Genomic DNA, 18,533 nt, shown 5'->3' with positions numbered 1-18,533 from the left:
GTTAGGGTTGGTGTAAGCATTAGTTTTAGGGTTTGTGTTAGTGTTGGGGTTAGGGTTAGGTTTATTGTTAGAGTTAGGGTTTGTTTGCGTTAGGGTTAGGGTTAGGGTTAGGGTTAGGGTTAATGTTAGGTTTAGTGTAAGGGTTAGGGTTTGTGTTAGGTTTAGGGATAGGGTTGGGTTTAGGGTTTGTGTTATGTTTAGGGAGAGGGTTAGGGTTTGGGTTAGGGTTAGGCTTAAGGTTAGAGAGTATAAGAGTTAGGATAAGTGTTTGTTTAAGCTTATGGGTTACGTTTGTGTGTAGGTTATTGTTAGGGCTTGTGTTAATTTTCGCGTTAGGGTTAGCGTTAGTGTTAGAGTTATGCAGTGTTAGGGTTAGGGTTAGGGTTTGTGGTAGGGTTAGGGTTAGGGTTAGGGTTAGGGTTATGGTTTGGGTTTGTATAAGCATTAGGGTTAGGGTTAGGGTTAGGGTTTGTGTTAGGGTTAGTCTTAGGGTTAGTGTTAGGGTTTGGGTTAGGAATAGGGTTTGTTTTAGTGTTAGATTTAGGGTTAGGGTTAGTGTAAGCATTAGGTTTAGAGTTAGGATTAGGGTTTGTGTTTTAAGGTTAGAGTGGGGTTAGGGATAGGGTTAGTGCAAGTATTAGGGTTAGGGTTAGGGTTTGTGTTAGGGTTAGCATTAGTGTTAGTGTGAGGGTGAGGTTTAGGATTAGAGTTAGGGTTAGGGTTGGTGTAAGCATTAGGTTTAGCGTTTGGGTTATGGTTTGTGTTACAGTTAGGGTTTGGCTTAGGGTTAGAGAGTTTTAGGGTTAAGGTTAGGGTTAGCGTTGGTGTAATCATTTGGATTAGGTTGGTATTAGGGTTCCAGGTAGGTTTAGGGTTAATGTTAGAGTTAGAGTTAGGGATAGGGTTTGTGTAAGGGTTAGGGTTAGGATTATTGTTAAGTTTAGGGTTGGTTTAAGCATTAGGGTTAGGGTTACGCTTAGGGTTAGTTTTTGTGTTAGGGTTAGGGTTATTGTTAGGGTTCGGTTTAGTTTTAGGGTTAGGGTTAGAATTACTATTACGGTTAGGTTTAGGGTTGGTGTAAGCATTAGAGTTAGTGTTAGGTTTAGGTTTTGTGTTAGGGTTAGGGTTAGACTTAGAGTTAGAGCGTGTTAGGGTAAAGGTTAGGGTCAGGGTTGGTGTAATCATTTGGATTGTGGTTGGGGTTAGGATTCCAGGTAGGTATAGGGTTAATGTTAGGGTTAGGGTTAGTGTTAGGGTCGGTGTAAGCATTAGTGTTAGGGTTATAGTTAGGGCTAGGGTTTGTGTTAGGTATAGGGTTAGTGTTCGGGTGAGGTTGAGGGAGAGGTTTAGGGTTAGGGTTGGTGAAAGCATTAGTTTTAGGGTTTTTGTTAGTGTTGGGGTTAGGGTTATGTTTGTTGTTAGAGTTAGCGTGTGTTTGTGTTAGGGTTAGGGTTGGAGTAATCATTTGGGTTACCATTGGGGTTTGGTTCCAGGTACGTTTATGGTTAAGGTTAGAGTTAGGGTTAGGGTTTGTGTTAGGGTTTTGGTTAGGGTTAGGGTTAAGGTTGGTGCAGGCATTAGTGTTAGTGTTAGGGTTAGGGTTTGTGTTAGGGTTAGTGTTAGTGTTAGGGTGAGGGATAGGTTTAGTGTTATGGTTAGGGTTAGGGTTCGTGTAAGCATTAGGTGTAGCGTTAGGGTTTTGTTTTGTGTTAGGGTTAGGGTTAGGCTTAGTTTAAGAGAGTGTTAGGGTTAAGGTTAGGTTAGGGTTTGTTCAATCATTTGGATTAGGTTGGTGTTAGCGTTCCAGGTAGGTTTGGGGGAATGTTATTGTAGGGTTATGGATAGCGATTGTGTTAGGGTTAGGGTTAAGGTTAGGGTTATGGTTAGTGTTAGGGTTGGTGTAAGCATTAAGTTTAGGGTTACGGTTATGGTTAGGGTTTGTGTTAGGATTTGGGTTAATGTTAGGGTTAGGTTTACGTTTAGGTTTAGGGTTAGGGTTACTATTAGGGTTAGGGTTAGGGTTAGGTTTGGTGTAAGCAATAGGGTTAGGCTTAGGTTTAGAGAGTGATAGGGTTAGTGCTAGTTTTGGTGTAAGCATTTGTGTGAGGGTCAGGGTTAGGGTTATGGTTTGTGTTAGGGTTAGGGTGGGGTTAGGGTTAAGGTTTGTGTAAGCATTATGTTTAGGATTAGGGTTAGGGTTTCTTTTAGGATTAGGATTGGGTTTAGGATTAGAAAGTGTTATGGTTAGTGTTGGGGTTGGTGTAAGCATTAGGTTTAGGGTTAGGGTTAGGGTTTGTGTTATGGTTAGGGTTAGGGTTAGGGTTAAAGTTAGAGAGTGTTCTGGTTAGGGTTAATGTTGGTGTAAGCATTTGGTTTACGGCTCTGGTTAGGGTTCAACGTAGGCTTATGGTTAGTGTTATGTTTAGGGTTTTTGTTAGGGTTAGGGTTGGTGTTATGGTCAGATTTTGTATAAGCATTAGGATTAGAGTTAGGCTTAGGGTTTGTGTTATATTTGGTTATGGTTAGGTTTAGGCTGAGGGTGAGGTTTTGATTAGGGATAGAATTGGTCTAAACATTAGTGTTAGGGTTAGAGTTAGCTTTAGGGTTAGGGTGAGGGTTAGGGTTAGGGTTAGGGATAGGATTGGTGTAAGCATTTTGTTATGGTTATGGTTAGGGTTAGGGTTAGCGTTAGGGTTAGGGTTTGTGTATGGTTTAGAGTTAGGTGTTGGCTAGGGCTAGAGTTAGGGTTACCGTTTGTGTTACGGTTAGGGTTAGAGAGGTTTAGCGTTATGATTAGGTTTGGTGTAAGCATTTGGGTTACGGTTGGGCTAATGGTTCCAGGTAGACTTAGGGTTAGGTTTACTGTTAGGGATTGTGTTAGAATTACCGTTGGGGTTAGGGTCAGAATTGGTGTAAGATTTAGGGTTAGGATTAGGGTCAGGATTTGTGTTAGGGTTAGGGTTAGGGTTAAGGTGAGGGTGTGGGTGAGGTTAGGGTTAGTGTTAGGGTTGGTGTTAGGTCTGGTTAGGGTTAGAAAATGTAATGGTTAGTGTTAGGTTTGGTGTAAGCATTTGGGTTACGATTGGGGTTAGGTTTCCAGGTGGGCTTAGGGTTAGGGTTAGGGTTAGGGTTTGTGTTAGTGTTAGGTTTGGTGTAAACATTAGGGTTAGGGTTAGTGTTAGGATTTCTGTTATATTTAGGTTTAGGGTTAGTGTTAATGTGATAATTTGTGTTAGGGTTAGTGTTAGAGTTAAGGTTAGGGTTAGGATTGGTGTAAGTATTAGGTTTAGGGTTACGTTTAGGGTTTGTTTTAGGGTTGGGGTCAGTCTTAGGGTTAGAGAGTGTTATCGTTAGGGTTATGCTTGGTGTAAGCATTTGGGTAATGTTTGGGGTTAGGGTTCCAGGTAGGCTTAGGGTTAGGGTTAGGGTTAGTGTTTGTTTTAGGGTTAGGAATAGAGTTAAGGTTAGGGTTAGGGTTCGGATTACGGTTAGTGTTACGGTTAGGGTTAGGGTTATGATTAGGCTTAAGGTAAGGATTAGGTATAGGGTGATAGTTGCGTTTAATATTAGGCTTAGGGTTAGGGTTAGTGTTAGATTTAGCCTTTGGTTTAAGGTTAGAGTTAGGGTTACGGTCAGGGTTAGGGTTAGGGTTAGAATGAGGCGAGGGTGAGGTTTAGGGATAGGGTTAGGGTTAGGGTTAGGGTTGCTGAAAGCATTTGGGTTATGATTGAGGTTAATGTTCTAGGCAGGCTTAGAGTTAGGATTAGGGTTAGGGTTTTTGTACGGTTTAGTGTGTGGTTAGGCTTAGGGTTAGTGTAAGCATTAGGGATAGGGTTAGGATTAAGGTTGGGGTTTGGGTTAGGTTTAGGGTTAGGGTTAGGGTTAGGGTTTAGGTAAGTGTTAGGTTTAGAGTTGGTGTAAGCATTATTATTAGAGTTATGGTTAGGGTTAGGGTTAGAGAGTGTTAGGGATAGGGTTAGTGTTGGTGCAAGCATTGGGGTTAGGGTTATTATTAGGGTTTGTGTTAGGGTTAGATTTAGGCTTGTATCAGTGAGTGTTAGGCTTACGGTTAGGGTTGCTATAAGCATTTGGGTTATGGTTGGGATTAGGTTAACAGGTAGGTTTAGGGTTAGGGTTTGTGTTAGGGTTATGGTTAGGCTTAAGTTTAGGGGTAGGGGTAGGGTTCGGGTTAATGTTGGTGTAAGCATTACTTTTAGGGTAAGGGTTAGATTTTGTGTTAGCTTTATTTTTAGGGTTAAGATTATTGTTTGTGTTAGGGTTAGCTTTCATGTTACCGTTAGGGTAGAGAGTGTTAGTGTTAGGGTTAAGGTTTAGTTAGGATTAGAGTTAGTGTTAGGGTTTGGGTAAGGTTTTGAGTTGGTGTAAGCATTTGAGTCAGGGTTAGGGTTAATGTTAGGGTTGGGATTAGGGTTAGGGTTATTGTTAGTGTTAGGGAGTGTTAGGGTTGGGGTTGGGTTTGTGTTGGAGTTGGGTTACTGTTAGGGTTAGTGTTAAGTTTAGGGTTTTTGTTAGAGTTAATGTAAGGGTAGGGTTTGGGTTGGTGTAAGCATTAGGGTTAGTGTTAGGGTTAGGGTGAGGGTTAGGGTTAGTATTAGGGTTGGTGTAAGCATTAGGGTTAGAGTTACGTATAGGGTTAGTGTTAGCTTTAGTGTTTGGGTTAGGCTTACGGTTAAGTGTTATGTGTTAGGGTTAGGGTTTGGGTAAGGGTTAGCTTTAAAGTTGGTGCAAGCATTATTTTTTTTTAAAGATTTATTTTTATTTGTATTACAAAGTCAGATATACTGAGAGGAGGAGAGATAGAGAGGAAGTGGAGCTGCTGGGATTAGAACCAGCGGCCATATGGGATCAAGGCGAGGACCTTAGCCACTAGGCCACGCCGCCAACCTGCAAGCATTATTCTTAGTGTTAGGGTTAGAGTTAGGGTTAGTGTTATTTTAGGTCGGGGTTGGTATAACCATATGGTTTTTGTTTAATCGTTAGTGTTTATGTTAGTGTTAGTGTTAGCGTTAGGGTTAGGGTTAGAAAGTGTTAGATTTAGGGTTAGGGTTAAGGTAAGCATTTGTGTTGCGGTTGGGGTTAAGGTTCCCGGTAGGCTTAGGGTTAATGTTAGGGTTAGGGTTAGGGTTAGAGTTAGGGTGTGAGTTAGGGTTAGGCTTAGGTTTAGGGCTAGAGAGTGTTAGGTTTAGGGTTAGGGTTTGTGTAAGCATTTCTGTTAATGTTGGGGTTAGGTTTCCAGGAGGGTTTAGGGTTAGGGTTAGGGTTAGGGTTAGGGTTAGGGTTAGGGTTTCTGTTAGGATTAGGGTTAGGGTTAGAGTGAGGGTGAAGTTTAGGGTTAGGGTTAGGGTTGTTGTAAGCATTAGTTTTAGGGTTAGGTTTAGGGATTCTGTTAGGGTTAAGGTTAGCCTTAGGGTTAGAGAGTGTTAGGGTTAGGTTTAGGGTTGGTGTAAGCATCAGGTTTAGGTTTAGGTTTAGGTTTAGGGTTTGTGCTAGGGTTAGGGTTAGGGTTAGGGTTAGAGAGTGTTAGAGTTAGGGTTGGTGTAAGCATTTAGGTTACGGTTGGGGATAGTGTTCCAGGTAGGCTTAGGGTTAGTTTCATTGTTAGGGTTAGGGTTAGGTTTTGGGTTTGTGTAAGCATTAGGATTAGGGTTAGGGGTAGGGTTAGTGTTAGGTTAGTGTGAGGGTGAGGTTTAGGGTTAGGGTTAGGGTTGATGTAAGCATTAGTTTTAGAGTTAGGGTTAGGGTTTCTTTAGAGTTATGGTTAGGCTTAGAGATATAGAGTGTTAAGGTTAGGGTTAGGGTTGGTGTAAGCATTTGGGTTACATTTGAGGTTAGGGTGACAGGGACGTTTAGGGTTAGGGTTAGTGTTACGTTTATGGTTAGGGTTCTGTTTGGTGTGGCGTAAGCCTTAGTGTTAGCGTTAGGGTTAGGGTTAGAGAGTGTTAGGGTAAGTGTTAGGGTTGGTGTAAGCATTAGGGTTAGGGTTAGGGTTAAGTTTCAACGTAGGCTTATGTTTAGGGTTATGTTTAGGGTTTGTGTTAGTGTTAGGGTTGGTGTTAATGTTAGGTTTGGTGTAAGCATTAGGGTTACTGTTAGGGATTGTGTTAGTTTGGGTTAGGATTTGGGTTAACGTGAGGGTGAGGGTTAGGGTTAGGGATAGGATTGGTGCAAGCATTAGTGTTAGGGTTAGGGTTAGGGTTTTTGTAAGGCTTAAGGTTTGATTAGGGTTAGGGTTTGGGTTAGGGTTTGTGTTAGAGTTAGGGTTAGAGCAAGGGTTAGGGTTACGGTTAGGGTTAGGACTTGTGTTAGTGTTAGGCTTAGGGTTGTGGTTAGGGTTAGGGTTTGTGTTAGGGTTAGGGTTAAGTTTAGGGTTAGGGTTATGGTTCGTGTTAGGGTTAGGGTTGGTGTTATGGTTAGGGTTGGTGTACGATTTACGATTAGGGTTAGGGGTAGGGTTTTTGTTAGGGTTAGGGGTAGGGTTAGTGTGAGGGTGAAGTTTAGGGTTAGCGTTCGTGTTGGTGTAAGCATTAGGTTTAGGGTTAGGGTTATGGTTTGTGTTAGGCTCTGGGTTAGAGATTGTTAGGTTTAGCGTTAGTATTGGTGTAAGCTTTAGGTTTGTGTTAGGGTTAGGGTTTGTGTTAGGGTTAGGTTTAGGGTTAGGGTTTGGGTTAGAGAATGTTAGGGTTAGGGTTAGGATGAGGGTTTCGGTAAGTGTTAGGTTTAGATTTGGTGTAAGCATTATTGTTAGAGTTAAGGTTAGTTTTAGGGTTAGTTAGTGTTAGGGATAGGGTTAGGGTTGGTGTAAGCATTTGGGTTATGGTTGGGGTTAGGTTAGCAGGTAGGTTTAGGGTTACTGTTAGGCTTAGGGTTAAGGTTTGTGTTATGGATAGGGTTAGGGTTAGGGTTAGGGTAGGAGTAAGCATTAGGGTTAAGATTCACATTAGGGTTAGGGATTGAGTTAGGGTTAGTTTTAGGATTAGGGTTGCCATTAGGGTTAGGGTTAGCGGTAGGGTTAGGTTTAGGGTTGGCATAAGTATTAGTGTTAGTGTTAGGGTTAAGTTTATGTAAGGGTTAGGTTGAGTGTTAGGTTTAGGTTTACGGTGGGTGTAAGCATTATTGTTAGGGTTAGGGTTAGGGTTAGGGTGATGGTTTGTGTTAGGGTTAGGTTTAGTGTTACCATTAGGGTTAGAATGTGTTAGGGATAGGGTTAGGGTTTGTGTCAGGGTTATGGTTATTGTTAGGGTTATTTTTACGGTTTGTGTTGGTGTAAGCATTGGGGTCAGTTAGGGTTAAGGTTTGTGTTAGCGTTATGGTTATGGTTAGGTTTAGTGTTAGAGTTAGCAAGTGTTTGGGTTAGGGTTAGAATTAGGGTTAGGGTTATGGTGGTGTAAGCATTAGGGTTAGGGTAAGGGTTAGTGCTAGGTTTAGGGTTAGTGTTAGGGTTTTGGTTAGGGTTATAATTAGGCATAAGCTAAGGATTAGCTATAGGGTTACAGTTAGGTTTAACGCTAGGCTTTATTTAGGATGAGGGTTAGGGTTAGGCTTTGGTTTAGAGTTAGGGTTAGCGTTAGGGTTTTTATTAAGATTAGGTTTAGTCTTAGGGTTAGAGAGTGTTAAGTTTGGGTTAGGATTGATGTAAGCATTTGGCTTATGGTTGTGGTTAGGGTTCCAGGTAGGCTTAGGTTTAGGCTTAAGGTTAGGATTAGGGTTAGGGTTTGTGTTATGATTAGGGTTAGGGTTTGGGTTAGAGAACGTTAGGGTTAGGGTTAGGGTTTGGGTAAGTGTTGGGTTTAGAGTTGGTGTAAGCATTATTGTTAGAATTAGGGTTAGGTGTAGGGTTAAAGAGTGTTAGGGATAGGGTTAGCTTTGGTGTAAGCATTTGGGTTACGGTTGGGGTTAGGGTTCAACGTAGGCTTATGGTTAGGGTTTTTGTTAGGGTTTGTGCTAGTGTTAGGGTTGGTGTTAATGTTAGGGTTGGTGTAAGCATTAGGGTTAGGGTTACGGTTAGGGTTTGTGTTAGGTTTGGGTTAGGGTTTGGGTTAGGGATAGGATTGGTGTAAGCATTAGTGTTAGGATTAGGGTTAGGGTTAGGGTTAGGTTAGGGTTATGGTTTGTTTAAGGGTTAGGGTTAGGGTTTGGTTAGGGTTAGGGTTAGACATATGGTTTGTGTTAGGTTTAGATTTGGAGTTAGGGTTAGTGTTAGGGTTAGGGTTTCTGTTAAGGTTAGGGTTCGTGTTAGGGTTAGGGTTGGTGTAAGCATTATGGTTATAGTTAGGTTTAGGGTTCGTGTTAGGGTTAGGGTTTGGTTTAGGGTTAGTGTTACGATTAGGGTTAGCGTTATGATTAGGCTTAAGTAAAAAAATTAGGTATAGGTTTACAGTTACGTTAAATGTTAGGCTTAGGGTTAGTGTTAGGGTTAGGTTTAGCCTTTGGTTTAGGGTTAGAGTTAGGGTCAGGGTTATGGTTTCGGTTTGGGGTGAGGGTGAGGTTTAGGGTTAGGGTTACGTTTGCTGAAAAATTTGGGTTACGGTTGGGTTAGGATTCAAGGTAGGCTTATGGTTAGGGTTAGGGTTTGTGTTAGTGTTAGTGTTAGGGTTAGGGTTGGTGTAAGCATTAGGGTTAGGATTCAGGTTAGGGTTAGGGCTTGTGTTAGATTTAGTTTTAGTTTTAGGGTTACAATTAGGGTTAGGTTTAGGGGTAGGGTTAAGTTTTGGATTTGCATAAGTATTAGTGTTAAGGTTAGGGTTAAGTTTACGGTTAGGGTAGGGTGAGGGTTAGGTTTAGGTTTAGGGTTGGTGTAAACATTAGTGTTAGAGTTAGGGTTTCTGTTAGGGTAGGGTTGTGTTAGGGTTAGGGTTAGGGTTACCATTAGCGTTATCATTTGTTAATGAAAGGGTTAGGGTTTGTGTTAGGGTTATGGTTATTGTTAGGTTTAATGTTAGAGTTAGGAAGTGTTTGGGTTAGGGTTAGGATTAGGGTTAGGGTTATGGTTGGTGTAAGCATTAGGGTTAGGGTTAGGATTAGGGTTAGTGTTAGGGCTATGGTTAGTGTTAGTGTTAGGGTTAGGGTTAGTGTTACGGTCAGTGTTACGGTCATGATTAGGCATAAGGTCAGAATTAGGTATAGGGTTACAGTTAGGTTTAATGTTAGGCTTTTTTTAGGGTGAGGGTTAGGGTTAGGCTTTGGTTTAGAGTTATGGTTAGGGTTAGGGTTTGTATTAGAGTTAGGTTTAGTCTTAGGGTTAGAGAGTGTTAGGTTAGTGTTAGGTTGGTGTAAACATTTGAGTTATGGTTTGGGTTAGGGTTCCAGGAAGGCTTAGGGTTAGGCTAAATGTTAGGGTTACGGTTAGGGTTTGTGTTAGGGCTAGAGTTTTTGTAAGGGTTAGTGTTAGGGTTAGTGTTAGAGCTATGGAGTGTTAGGGTTAGGAGTAGGTTTAGGGTTGGTGTAAGCATGAGGGTTAGGGTTAGGGTTAGGGTTAGGGTTAGGGTTTTTGGTAGGGTTAGGGGTAGGGGTAGGGTTAGGTTTAGGGTTGGCCTAAGCATTAGGGTTGGGGTTTGTGTTAAGGTTACAGTTATGGTTAGGGTTGGATGTAAGCATTAGGGTTAGTGTTAGGGTTAGGGTTTGTTTTTGGGTTAGGGTTAGGGTGAGGTTGAGGTTTAGGTTTTGGGTTAAGTTTGGTGTAAGCATTAGGTTTAGGTTTAGGGTTAGTGTTTCTATTAGGGTTTGGTTAGGGTTTGGGTTATAGAGTGTTAGAGTAAGGGTTAGGGTTGGTGTAAGCATTAGGGTTAGGGTACGGTTAGGGTTCAACGTAGGCTTATGGTTAGGGTTATATTTAGGATTTGTGTTAGTGTTAGGGTTGGTGTTAATGTTAGCGTGGTGTAAGCATTAGGGTTAGGGTTATGGATTGTGTTAGTTTGGGGTAGGGTTAGGGTTAATATGAGGGTGAGGGTTATGGTTAGGGATAGGATTGGTGTAAACATTAGTGTTAGGGTTAGGGCTAGGGTTAGGGTTAGGGTTAGTGTTAGGGTTAGGGTGAGGGTTAAGGTTAGGGGAAGGGTTGGTGTAAGCATTAGTGTTAGTGTTAGGGTTAAGGTTAGGGTTTTTTGTAAGGCTTAAGGATCGGTTAGGGTTAGGGTTTGGGTTAGTGTTTGTGTTAGTGTTAGGGTTATAGGTAGGGTTAGGGGTAGGGTTATTGATGGGTTTTTGTTAATTAGGGTTAGGTTAGTGGTTAGGTTTAGGGTTTGTGTTAGGGTTAAGGTTAAGGTTAGGGTTAGTGTTAGGGTTTGTGTTATAGTTAGGGTTGGTGTAAGATTTACTGTTAGGGTTAGGGTTAGGGTTTGTGTTAGGTTTAGGGTTAGGGTTAGGATTAGGTTTAGGGTTAGTGTGAGGGTGAAGTTTAGGGTTAGCGTTCGTGTTGGTGTAAGCATTAGGTTTAGGGTTAGGGTTATGGTTTCTGCTATGCTTAGAGTTAGAGTGTGTTAAGGTTAGTGTCAGTATTGGTGTAAGCTTTAGGTTAGGGTTAGGGTTAGGGTTTGTGCTAGGGTTAGGGTTAGGGTTAGGGTTTTGGTTAGAGAATATTTTGGTATGGGTTAGGGTAAGATTTTCGGTAAGTTCTAGGTTTAGAGTTGGTGTAAGCATTATTGTTAGAGTTAAGGTTAGGGTTAGGGTTAATAGTGTTAGGGTTAGGTTTATATAGTGTTAGGGATAGGGTTAGGGTTGGTGTAAGCATCTGGGTTACGGTTGGGGTTAGGGTTCAACGTAGGCTTATGGATAGGGTTTTTGTATGGTTTTTGTTAGGGTTAGGGTTGGTGTTAATCTTAGGGTTGGTGTAAGCATTAGGTTAGGGTTAGGGTTTGTGTTAGGTTTGGGTTAGTGTTAGGGTTAGGGTTAGGGATAGGATTGGTGTAAGCATTAGTGTTAGTGTTAGGGTTAGGGTTAGTATGAGGGTTTGTTTAAGGTTTAGGGTGAGGGTTTGATTAGAGTTAGCTTTAGGCTTAGGGTTTGTGTTAGGTTTAGGGTTGGAGTTAGGGTTAGGGTTAGGGCTTTTGTTAGGGTTAGGGTTAGGGTTTGTGTAAGGGTTTGGGTTGGTGTAAGCATTAGGATTAGAGTTAGGTTTAGGGTTCGTGTTATGTTTAAGGTTTGATTTAGGGTTAGTGTTATGGTTAGGGTTAGGGCTATGATTACCCTTAAGGTAAGGATTAGGTATAAAGTTACAGTTACCTTTAATGTTAGGCTTAGGGTTAGGATTAGGTTTAGCCTTTGGTTTAGGGTTAGAGTTTGGGTTACGGTCAGGGTTATGGTTTCGATTTGGGGTGAGGGTGAGGTTTATTGTTAGGGTTACGTTTGCTGAAAATATTTGGGGTACGGTTGGGTTAGGATTCCAGGTAGGCTTATGGTTAGGATTAGGGTGAGGTTGAGGTTTAGGGTTAGGATTAGGGTTGGTGTAAGCATTAGGTTTAGGTTGAGTTTTAGGGTTTGTGTTAAGGTTAGGTTTAGGCTTAGGGTTAGTGAATATTAGGCTTAGGGTTAGGGTTGCTATAAGCATTTGGGTTATGGTTGGGGTTAGGTTAGCAGGTAGGTTTAGGGTTACAGTTAGGATTAGGGTTAGGGTTTGTGTTAGGGTTATGGTTAGGTTTAGGGTTAGGGTTAGGGTTGGTGTAAGCATTAGGGTTAGGATTCAGGTTAGGGTTAGTGCTTGTGTTAGGGTTAGTTTTAGGGTTAGGGTTACCATTCGTGTTAGGGTTAGAAGTAGGTTTAGGTTTAGTGTTAGAGTTGTGAGTGTTAGGGTGAGGGTTAGGGTTTGTGTTACTGTTGGGTGATTGTTAGGGAAATGGTTAAGTTCAGGGTTTTTGTTAGAGTTAGAGTTAGGGTTTGGGTTGGTGTAAGCATTAGGGTTATGGTTAGGGTTAGTGTTAGCGTTAGGTTTAGGGTTAGGTTTATGGTTAAGATGTTATGCGTTAGGATTAGGGTTTGAGTAAGGGTTAGGTTTATAGTTGGTGCAAGCATTATTGTTAGTGTTAATGTTAGGCATAGGGTTAGTGTTAAGTTTAGGGTGAGGGTTTTTGTAACCATTGGGTCTTGCTTTATGGTTAGGGTTTATGTTAGGGTTAACGTTAGGGTAAGGTTTAGAGCGTGTTAGGTTAGGTTTAGGGTTAATTTAAGCATTTGGGTTGAGGTTGTGGTTAGGGTTCCTGGTAGGCTAGGGTTAATGTTAGGGTTACGGGCCCGGCGGCGTGGTCTAGCGGCTAAAGTCCTCGCCTTGAAAGCCCCGGGATCCCATATGGGCGCAGGTTCTAATCCCGGCAGCTCCACTTCCCATCCAGCTCCCTGCTTGTGGCCTGGGAAAGCAGTCGAGGACAGCCCAATGCTTTGGGACACTGCACCCGTGTGGGAGGCCCGGAAGAGGTTCCAGGTTCCCGGCATCGGATCGGCGCGCATCGGCCCGTTGCGGCTCACTTGGGGAGTGAAACATCGGATGGAAGATCTTCCTCTCTGTCTCTCCTCCTGTCTGTATATCTGGCTGTAATAAAAAATGAATAAATCTTTAAAAAAAAAAATGTTAGGGTTAGGGTTCGGGTTAGTGTTTGAGCAGGGTTAGTGTTAGGTTTCGGGTTAGAGAGTGTTAGCGTTAGCATTAGGGTTATGTTTAGGGTTTGTGTTAGGGTACGGGTTATGTTTAAAGGTAATCTTAGGGTTACGGTTAGGGTCTGTGTTAGGGTTAGGGTTGGGGTTAGGGTGAGGGTTTGTGTAAGATTATAAATTAGTGTTAGGATTAGGGTTTGGGTTATTTTTAGGGTGAAGGTGAGGTTTATGTTTAGGGTTAGGGTTGATGTAAGCATTAGGTTTAGGGTTAGTGTTAGGGTTACTGTTAGGGTTAGTTTGAGGCTTAAGGTTAGGAATAGGATTGCTGTAAGCTTTAGTGATAGTGTTAGGGTTAGGTTTAGTGTTCGGGTTACGGTTAGGGTTACGGTTTGCCTTAGGGTTATGGTTAGAGAGTGTTAGGGATAGGGTTAGGTTTGGTGTAAGCATTTGGGTTACGGTTGGGCTTAGGGTTCCAGGTAGGCTTAGGGTTATGCTTAGGGTTAGGGTTTGTGTTAGGGTCAGGGTTCGTGTTAGGGTTAAGGTTGGTGCAAGCATTAGGGTTAGGGTTAGGGTTAGCATTTGTGCTAGGGTTAGGTTTAGGATTAGGGTTAGAGTGATAATTTGTGTTAGGGTAGGGTTAGAGTTAAGGATAAGGTTAGGCTTGGTGTAAGCATTAGTTTTAGGGTTAGGGTTATGGTTTATTTTTGTTTTATTGTTAGGCCTTGGGTTAGAGATTGTTACCTTTAGGGTTATGCTTCGTGTAAGCATTTGGGTAACAGTTGGGTTAGGGATCCTGGTAGGCTTAGGGTTAGGGTTAGGGTTAGATTTAGCCTTTGGTTTAGGGTTTGATTTAGGGTTACGGTCAGGGTTAGGGTTTGTGTACGCGTTAGGTTTAAGGTTAGGTTTAGGGTTTGTGTTATGTTTAGGTTTAGGGTTAAGGTTATTGTTTGTGTTAGGGTTAGCGTTAATGTTACCGTTAGGGTTAGAGAGTGTTAGGGTTAGGGTTAGTGTTAGGGTTTGTGTTATGATTAGTGTTAGTGTTAGCTTTAGGGAAAGGGTTTGGGCTGGTGTAAACATTGGAGTCAGGGTTAGGGTTAGGGTTAGTGTTGGGATTAGGGTTAGGGTTTGTGTTAGTGTTGGGTGCCTGTTAGGGTTAGGGTTAAGTTTAGGGTTTTTGTTAGAGTTCGGGTGAGGGTTAGAGTTTGGGTTGGTGTAAGCAATAGGGTTAGGGTGAGGGGTTTTGTTAGGGTTAGGTTGAGGGTTAGGGTTAGTGTTAGGGTTAGGGTTAGGTTTAGGGATGGTGCAAGCATTTGATTTAACATTGGGGTTAGGGTTCCAGTTAGGCTTATTGCTTGGGTTAGGGTTAGAGTGTTAATTTGTGTTAGGGTAGGGTTAGAGTTAAGGTTAAGGTTAGGGTTGGTGTAAGCATTAGGTTTAGGGTTAGGGTTAGGGTTTGTTTTTGTTTTAGGGTTAGGCTTAGGTTTACAGAGTGTTAGCGTTAGTGTTATGCTTGGTGTAAGCATTTGGGTAATGGTTGGTTTTAGGGTTCCAGGTAGGCTAAGGGTTAGGATTAGGGTTAGTGTTTGCTTTAGGGTTAGGGTTAGGGTTAGGGTTAGGCTTCCGCTTAGAGGTAGGGTTAGGCTTACGCTTAGGGTTAGGATTAGGGTTTGTGTTAGGATTAGGGTTAGTTTTGGTGTAAGCATTAGTGTTAGTGTTAGGGTTAGGGTTAGTATTAGGGTTAGGTTAGTTTTAGATTTAGTGTTAGTGTTAGGGTTAGGATTATGATTAGGCTTAAGCTAAGTATTAGGTATAGGGTTACAGTTACGTTTGATGTTAGGCTTAGGGTTAGGGTTAGGGTAGATTAAGCCTTTGTTTTAGGGTTAGAGTTAGGGTTATGGTCAGGGATAGGGTTAGGGTTAGGCTGAGGCAAGGGTGATGTTTATGGTTGGGGTTAGGGTTGCTGAAAGCATTTGTGTTACGATTGTGACTAGTGTTCAAGGTAGGCTTAGGGTTAGGGTTAGGGTTAGGGTTATTTTTCGGGTTAGGGTGTGGTTAGGGTTAGGATTGGTGTAAACATTATGGAGGGGTTAAGGTTAGGGTTAGGGTTTTTGTTAGGGTTAGGTTTAAGGTTAGGGTTAGGGTTAGAGAATATTAGGGTTAGGGTTAGTGTTAGAGTTAGGGTTTGGATAAGTTTTAGGTTTAGAGTTGGTGTAAGCATTATTGTTAAAGTTAGAGTTCGGGTTAGGGTTTTAGAATGTGAGGGATAAGGTTTGGGTTGGGCAAGCATTTGGGTTACAGTTGGGGTTAGGGTCGAACATAGGCTTATGGTTTGTGTTAGGGTTAGGATTAGGGTTAGGGTTAGGGTTAGGTTTTGTGTTAGGTTTAGGGTTAGATTTAGGGTTAAGGTTTGTGTTAGGTTTGGGTTAGGGTTAAGGTTAAGGTGAGGGTGAGGGTTAGGGTTAGGGATAGGATTGGTGTAAGCATTACTGTTAGGGTTAGGGTTAGGGTTAGTGTAAGGGTTATGATTAGGGTTAGGGTTGGGGTTTGTGTAAGCCTAGTGTTAGGGTTAGGGTTAGGGTCAGGATTTGTGTAATGGATAGGGTAAGGGTTTGGTAAGGATTAGGGTTAGGGTTTCTGTTACGGTTAGGGTTAGAGTTAGGGTTAGGGTTAGGGTAATTGTTTCTGTTAGGGTTAGGGTTAGTGTTAGTGTTAGAGTTGGGGTTGGTGTAAGCATTAGGGTTAAAATTCGGGTTAGGGTTAGGGTTTATGTTCAGGTTAGGGTGTGGTTAGGCTTAGGGTTGGTGTAGCCATTAGGTATAGCATTAGGGTTTGGGTGAGGATGAGGTTTAGGGCTAGGGTTAGAGTTAGGGTTAGGGTTATGGTATGAGTTAGGATTAGGGTTAGGGTTAGGGTTAATGTTAGTGTTTTTGTTAGGGGTAGGGTTGGGGTTAGGGTTAGGGTTCGTGTTACGGTCAGGGTTAGGGTTATGATTAGGCATAAGGTAAGGATTAAGTATAGGGTTACAGTTAGCATTAATGTTAGGCTTTGTTTTTGGTGAGGGATAGAGCTAGGCTTTGGTTTAGTGTTAGGGTTAGGGTTTGTATTAGTGTTAGGGTTTGTCTTAGGGTTAGAGAGTGTTAGGGTAGGGTTAGGGTTGGTGTAAGCATTTGGGTTATGGTAGGGGTTAGGGTTTCAGGTAGGCTTAGGCTTAGGCTTAAGGTTAGGGTTAGTGTTAGGGTTAGGGTTTGTGTTAGGCTTAGGGTTGGTGTTAGGGTTAGGTTTGGTGTAAGCATTTGTGTTAGAGTTAGGGTTAGGATTAAGGTTTTTGTTAGGGTTAGATTTAGGGTTAAGGTTAGTGTTAGAGCTAGGGAGTGTTAGGGGTAGGTGTAGGTTTAGGGTTGGGGTAAGCATTATATTTAGGGTTAGGGTTAGGCTTTGTTTAGGGTTAAGGTTAGGGGTAGGATTACATTTAGGGTTGGCCTAAGCATTAGGGTTATTGTTTGTGTTAAGGCTATGGTTAGGGTTAGGGTTGGTGTAAGCATTATTGGTACGGTTAGGGTTATGGTTTGTTTTAGGGTTAGGGTTAGGGTGAGGGTTAGGGATAGGTTTAGAGTGAGGGTTAGTGTTAGGGATAGGGTTGGTGTAAGCATTAGTGTTAGGGTTACGGTTAGTGTTAGGGTTAGTTTTACGGTGATGGTTAGGGTTAGGGTTTCTGTTAGGGTGAGGGTGAGATAAGGGTTAGGGTTAGGGCTGGTGTAAACATTAGTTTTATGCTTAGGGTTAGGGTTTTTGTTAGAGTTAGGTTTACGATTAGGGTTAGAGAGTGTTCGGGTAAGGGTTAAGATTGGTGTAAGCATTTGGTTTATGGTTGTGGTTCGGAATCCAGATAAGCTTATGGTTAGGGATAGGGTTAGAGTTTGTGTTAGGGTTAGCTTTTGGTTAGGGTTAGGGTTGGTTTAAGCATTAGGGTTAGAGTTAGTGTTAGGGTTTTTGTTAGGTTTAGGGTTATGCTTAGGTTAGTGAGTGTTAGGCTTAGGGTTAGGGTTGGTGTAAGCATCTGTGTTACAGTTGGGGTTAGATTTCCACGTAGGTTTATGGTTAATGTTTGGGTTAGGGTTAGGTTTTTGTTAGGCTTAGGGTTAGGGTTAGGGTTGGTGTAAGTTTTAGGGTTAGGCTTTGTGTTATGGTTAGGATTTGTTTTTAGGCAGGGTTTTTGTTAGGGTTAGGGGTAGGGTTAGGATTAGATTTGGCATAAGCATTAGTGTTAAGGTTAGGGTTTAGGTTATGCTTACGGTTAAGGTGAGGGTTAGGTTTAGGTTGCTGGTTGGTGTAAGCATTTTATTAGGGTTAGTGTTAGGGTTAGGGTGAGGATTTGATTTAGGGTTAGGGTTAGGTTTTCCGTTAGGGTTAGAGAGTGTTAGGTTTAGGGTTAGGGTTTATGTTAGGTTTAGGGTTATGCTTAGTGTTCGTTTTACATTTGTGTTGGTGTAAGCAGTGGGGTCAGGGTAAGCGTTATGGTTAGTTTTAGAATTAGGAAGTGTTTGGGTTAGGGTAATGATTAGGGTGTAACGTTTTGCGTTACGGTTGGGGTTATTGTTAGGGTTTGGTTAAGGGTTTGTGTCAGGGTTGGTTAGGGTTAAGATTAGGGTTAGGGTTATGGTTGGTGTATGCATTAGGGTTAGGTTAAGGGTTAGGGGTAGTGTTAGGGTTAGGGTTAGGGTTAGGGTTAGGGTTATGATAAGGCATAAAGTAAGGATTAGGTATAGGGATACAGTTAGGTTTAATGTTAGGATTAGGGTTTGGGTTAGGGTTAGGGTTAGGAATTGTATTTGGGTTGGGGTTAGTTTTAGGGTTAGAGAGTGTTAGGGTTAGGGTTTGTGTTAGGGTTAGGGTACAGTTAGGGTTAGGGTTGATGTAAGCCTATGGGTTACGGTGAAGTTAGGGTTCCAGGTAGGCTAGGGTTAGGGTTAGGGTTATGGTTTGTGTTAGGTTTAGGGTTGGGGTTAGGGTTAGTGTTGGTGTAAGATTTACAGTTAGGGTTTGGGTTAGGGTTTTAGTTAGAGATTGGTTTACGGTTAGGCTTAGGGTGAGGGATAGGTTTAGGGTTGGGTTTAGGGTTGGTGTAAGCATGAGGTTTAGGATTAGGGTTAGGGTTTCTTTTAGGGTTAGATTTAGGCTTAGGGTTAGAGAGTCTTAGGGTTAGGGCTCGACTTGGTGTAAGCATTAGGTTTAGGATTAGGGTTAGGGTTAGGGTTAGAGAGTGTTAGGCTTAGTGTTTGGGTTGGTGTAAGCATTTGGGTTCCAGTGGGGTTCGGTTTCAACGTAGGGTTCTGGTGAGGGTTAGTTTTAGGGTTTGAGTTACGGTTAGGGTTGGTGTTAGGTTTAGCGTTAGGGATAGGGTTGGTGTAAGCATTATTGTTAGGGTTAGGGTTAGGGTTTGTTTTAAGGTTAGTGTTGGATTTGGGGTTAGGGTGAGGGTGAAGGTTACAGTCAGAAATAGGAATGGTGTAAGCATTAGTGTTAGAGTTAGGATAAGGTTTAGTGTTAGGGTTAGTGTGAGGGTTCGGGTTAGGGATAGGATTGGTGTAAACATTAGTGTTAGGGTTAGGGTTATTGTTAGAGTTTGTGTAAGGGTTAGCGATAGAGTTCGGTAGGGTTAGGGTAATTGTTATGGTTTGTGTTAGAGTTAGGGTTAGAGTTAGGGTTAGGTTTAGGGTAAGGTTACAGAGTGTTAAGGTTAGGGCTGGTGTAAGCATTAGGTTTAGGGTTAGGGTTAGGTTTTGTGTTAGGGTTAGATTTAGGGTTAGGGTTGGTGTAAGCATTTGGGTTACGATTGGGCTTAGGGTTCAACGTAGGCTTATGGTTAGGGTTTGGTTTAGTGTTTGTGTTAGGGTTAGGATTGGTGTTAGGGTTAGGTTTGGTGTAAGCATTCG

The sequence above is a fragment of the Ochotona princeps genome, chromosome 33 (genome assembly GCF_030435755.1).
Source record: "Ochotona princeps isolate mOchPri1 chromosome 33, mOchPri1.hap1, whole genome shotgun sequence".
Classification (NCBI taxonomy): domain Eukaryota; kingdom Metazoa; phylum Chordata; class Mammalia; order Lagomorpha; family Ochotonidae; genus Ochotona; species Ochotona princeps.
This window is presented reverse-complemented; position numbering follows the sequence as displayed.